Raw genomic sequence first — 5,027 nt, forward strand, 5'->3', positions numbered from 1 at the left:
TGCTCTGGGGCTCCTCGTCACCGTGCCGCTCGCTCGGCTCCCCGGCGGTGGACTCGGGGGCTCCGCGTTTCTGTGAGCGTTGCTTCGCAAAGAGTCGGCGGGCTAGAGCGGGGCTCGCCACGCCCAGTCTCGGGGGACGTCCGCGGGTGGCTTTTGGATTTCTTCGCCTTGGGCTGCGATTTCTGGGGCGCCGCTATAAGCACTTTGAGCTGGACTCGCTGGCGGCGGGAGGCGGGTCGGGAGCCTCGCGGCTGGGAGCAGGGGCCGGGGGGGACTTAAAGTGCGAGTCGCAAAGCGGGGCGCTCGTTGGCTGGAGGTGTTGGGGGGAGGCATCCTGGCTGCTGTTGAGAGCGGTAGATTGGGATCTGCGCAGACCTGCTGGGGGAGGTAACTCTGAGCGGGGTTTTGAGGGTTGGGGACTAATCTCCCGGGAGCGATGGGGGTTGGAAGAGTAGGGGGAGGGAAGGAGGTGATCCCCGGGGAAGGACACCATGAGCCTTGCGCTGGAGGTAGAGAAAAAACAGTCCGGCGACTGATGGGACCGTGTACCGGGGTTGTTTGGGAAAGTTTGGAGAATTGGGTTAGGGCTGGTTTGGAAAAACTCGTTAGTGCCCAGCTGAGGCTTTGTGTGCTGTGGGGAGCCAATGAAACGTCGGCTGGATTGGGGTAGGGGGAATATGATAGGGAAACACTGAGGAGGTTAGTGCGAGAGTCCGGAAAAAGAGGTCGCAACGCCCGGAACTCTTTATCTAATGGGATTTCTCGAAACCTGCTTATGAAATAAGAGTATTTACAACAGACAAGAGTTGCGGGCGCAGGCAGCCAGGTTTCCTAATACTCCAGCTATTGTTAGCAGATTTTTAAACAATTCCTTATGTGAGAAAGAACGCGCCCAGCAGCTGCTCATTTTCTTGTATCTCATTTGACTAGCTGAGAGCTCTGCTTTCCGTTGTTAGCAGATTTTTAAACAATTCCTTATGTGAGAAAGGACGCGCCCAGCAGCTGCTCATTTTCTTGTATCTCATTTGACTAGCTGAGAGCTCTGCTTTCCTCAGTATGCACGTTGGTTGTAATGCCCACGGAGCTTTGCCCTTCAGAGATTTCAGAGTGTCTTGCAATTACCTCTTATCCTGGGGTGAAATCCAAACCCAAGTGACTGATAGGAGATTTAATGGGGGGAAGTTATTAAAGGAGAATAGGTACCCAAAACATGAATACAGAGCATTGAGTAAGCTGAAAGAGACCCATAGTCTTTGTTAATTGTAGAGCAAAGATGTCTAGCCGAGTCCTTTCCTGCCAGCTTCTCTCAGCTTGTGGGCTTGTCAGTGTAAGGCTGCTTAAGTGTTAATTGGCCATTTTATCTTCATTTCCTGAGAAACAGGAAAAAGATATTTTGGTTATATGAGGAGGAATGGTTTGGCGATTTATGGATTTTCCCAGCCCTGATATTCATTGATGCTGTGACCAAGAAAACCGCACAGCTGTGCATTTTATATTGAAACTTAGCAACTTCTGTTGTCTGGGAGGACGTGAAACGGCTGAACCTTCCCACCAATTTGTTCTGTATTTGTTTGATTCCACAAAACAGAATTGGACCTCCAGGGATGCTGTACAGTAAAAGGCAGTTCAGGGATTTGCTAAGAACTTTGGAAGGTGGCCACAGCTGGTTTGTGTGTAAATCTAGAAACCAGCGCAGCACTCAAGGGAGGACAAATGAGGAGTGAGGAAAGTGAACTTCCAGTCAGATCAGTGAAGTCATTCTCTGTGAAAGAAGCCCCAAGATAGGAGATAAAAGAAGTCCCAAAGTGTGCAAAAAACCAGAGTATTTCTTAATATTAGAAAGTTCCTGCAGAGTGATTTTTAAGAGACTTTGGAAGAACTTTCTAATATTAAGGATCACTGGATATTAGATGTTTGGGCCACATTTAAAAAATTGTTAGCCATTTTCTAAATCTCTTTGGTAATATTTGAACTGGTCAACTAATTATGCTTCCTTTAGGAAGAAGCAGTCCACCCCCTCCTCCCCCAAACACAATAGCTATGTGCTGTCAGGGCAGTTAAGTAGGCCAAGAGTTTTTGAAAATTTTCCACTCCGTTCACTCCTGCCACCCCCACGAGTTTTCCCATTGGTAGAGAACTTAAGACTTCATAGTCAGGAGAAAAATGTTAGTGTGTTTCCCTAAACATACGCTATGATAAACACCAGGGCTGGCCTTAAACAGAAGTGCTCTTCCTTAAGGGGAACTGGTTTTTTCCAGGTGGCAACTAGAACAAATTGTGTTCTCAGTGTAGTTGGGTGGTTGTTGGAAGCATCGAGAAGCATGGCTTTCCTGCTCAATGAGTTAAGCAATGAATTTTTTTCTGAAAGCCATGTGGCTGACTTTACCCAGAGATGATCAGCAGCAGTTTTAACTTTCATTGTTAAATATGACTTATGTATAAACAAGTATATATAACATAAATGTACAGTTTAATCAGTAATTATATTCATTGGTATAACTGTGTAATCTATTCAGGTCTAAAAAAAGAACTTTATTTTTAAACTCAAATGGGGTAATAGAATGTGCACTGTGCATTTTATGCACTGTATTGCAATTTGCTTTTTTCCCCCCCGCTATGTTATCACTTTTCCATATCAGCACATGCATGGTAGCTCTACCTTATTCTTCTTAAAGGTCATAATAGCAGCAGTTCCATGGTTTGTTAGTACTGTGGTTTGTTTAACCATTCGCATAATGCTGGACATTTGGGATGTTAGTGTGTGTGTGTTTTATAGCTTTTTAAGGAGTTAGTTATTGAGCTTGTCAGAGACAGAAGTGGATAAAAATGCTCACTAAATTGGATGAAGAGTGAAATAGTCATCTTTGTAAAATTTCCCCATCCTGTGTCAAGCACCTGTCCTGCTTCTCAGTCTAGCAGATATTCAAGTGCTTGCTGATCTGCCAGGGACTCTATGGAACTACAATATCCATCTCTTAGACTTCTGACATTTGTTGGTCAGGTGTAGCTCTTTTGCATAAGGGCATTTCTGACAAGGCTTCCTGTTTTCCTTAGGCTGAGCTGAGTGTTGTGTTCCAGGCCTCCGAGCTCCCCACATTTGGCCAAGCCTACTAATTGGCTTGACTATAAAATGGGAGTCAGCAATTAAAAAGCAGCAGTATAGAAAAAAGGGAATTGGAGATGAGTTGACCCTCCAGCCTGACAACCGAAAAGGTTCGTGCCACTTTGGGCACTGTATACAAAGGGCTCTCTATATACAAAGGAAATGAGCTTGGCATGATGTCTTTGTAGTTTTTCGGAGACATATGTGGAATATTAGTACTGATTTAGGCCTCAAAGCCAGATCGAGGAAGCTGGATGGGTCCTTACATCTAAAGCAGTGGTTTGAATCCAGTCTCTGTGGGCAGCAAGCTTGTGGTTTGACTTTGCCAAAAACAAGGAATGATTTCTATTTTTCTGAATTCTTTTTATTAAATAGTTTAAGGGATTATTGGTAGTCATGGTAGGAGGAGGGTTTGATCAACATGAATTTACTCATTGGAGAGTAATGCCTTATTCAGAGGTGCCTATAGTTCCCTGATGTTTCATGCTAAAGAATCATTAGCCAGTCCCAAGAGCATTGGCCCAGAAAATACATCATAACTGAAAACTATCTAGACATGGTCAGTGTTCAGAGAAAGGTAGGGATGGGGAGCGGTTAAACTGCAAAAGTATTTGGGAAGAGGAAGACCTGGGAGATGGGGCTAAGCATCTGGTACATTAAATTTCTAATGCTGGAGGCAGTACTTTACCAGTCAGCTTTCAGTATCAGGACCTTGAGCAAGATCAGTTGGGGAGAATATGTGTGAAGAGGGTTACATTTGTAAAAATGTGCCTACCTCATGAGTCATTATCATTAAACCTAATACTTAGTGCTTTCCTGCTGCCACTAGCTTCCTGGACACTCCAGACTCTGCCCTCTTCCCTACACCCTTTCCTCCACAACAACGCTCTTTCTAAAGCCAGTCTAATCTCTGATCCCAGTTTTTGCATCCTTCTCTCTGTGCTAACTTTGTCGAACTATTTCTTGGTGATTTTTAATGTCTGGTGGTGGTGATTTGAGAATCTCTGGTGAGGGGTAGTTGTATTTTTAAAAGTGAAGGTCTTGGAAGTGGAAGCCCAAGTATTTTTCACGCTTTTATTTGTGTTCCACCTGCATGATTTTGTTTCATCTTTATGCCATCTGTACTATTATTTAACTATCATTTTTTTTTAAAGTTCAGTTAAGAAAAAGGTCATTTTTTAAATTGACTTAAAAAAAAACCCTAACATTAAAAAAAAGAAAAAGAAACAAAAACTGTAAAATTTATTTAAAAGGGAAACTGTTTTATTGCCTCAAGTTGAAAAAACTATTAAATCACCTGCCACAAATAGAAGGCAAATATAAAAAGAAGTAACTTTTGAAGTTGTTTGTCCATATTCCCCAAATCATGCCACATGCCCACTTGGTGAAATACTGCCTTCACCCAAAGATATGACTCACTAATTGTGAGTTTTTCAGGTGGCGATAGATGGTAAGAATGGTCTGGGGTAGGCAGGCCTTCATAGAAGGCCCCTTAAATCCTATCCTTCTAAAATTGGTGTGGCTCTGTGATACTAGGAAGGCCACAGAATGCAGAATCTAGGGGTTTAAAAAGAAATAAGTGCAATCCGAAACCTCTGGTGTTTTCATACAAAGTTTGCCAAAAGGAGGCCTGAGTAGTGGTGAGGCTGTATACTATATTAAATTCTAGGCCCTTTGCCAGGGGCATGGCTTCATTGATGCTGAGTTATATCGCTCTTCCAAGTGTGCTCCTGGAAAACTCAGATTTTCTTCAGGTAGGAATGCTATTTTTTAAAAAAATTCATTAATACCTCAAACATTGAGCCCCTCGTCTTTCACACATAGAGAGGTCTTTGTGGATGTTACTAATGTCAGAAATCTGAGGGTATCGGGCCGGCCCGTGGCTCACTCGGGAGAGTGCGGTGCTGATAACACCAAGGCCCCG

The 5,027-nt window shown here is 43.7% G+C and overlaps 1 protein-coding gene across 5 annotated transcripts in view; it reads left to right on the plus strand.

The window, feature by feature from the left end:
- The window catches only part of CYSTM1 (cysteine-rich transmembrane module containing 1), a 67,453-nt gene that overhangs the window by 1,642 nt on the left and 60,784 nt on the right, over window positions 1-5,027 (plus strand). Inside the window, exon 1 of one of the 5 annotated variants that reach the window (XM_008574316.1) lies at window positions 12-72. The exons of 3 other annotated variants lie outside the window; for them this stretch is intronic. The gene's annotated coding sequence lies outside the window, so the exon portion shown is untranslated. Of the gene's footprint in view, window positions 1-11; window positions 73-366; window positions 388-5,027 lie in introns of those variants that run through there. One more of the 5 variants, XM_008574317.1, reaches the window with a different exon arrangement.

Source organism: Galeopterus variegatus, unplaced genomic scaffold (genome assembly GCF_000696425.1).
Source record: "Galeopterus variegatus unplaced genomic scaffold, G_variegatus-3.0.2 Scaffold1032, whole genome shotgun sequence".
NCBI lineage: Eukaryota > Metazoa > Chordata > Mammalia > Dermoptera > Cynocephalidae > Galeopterus > Galeopterus variegatus.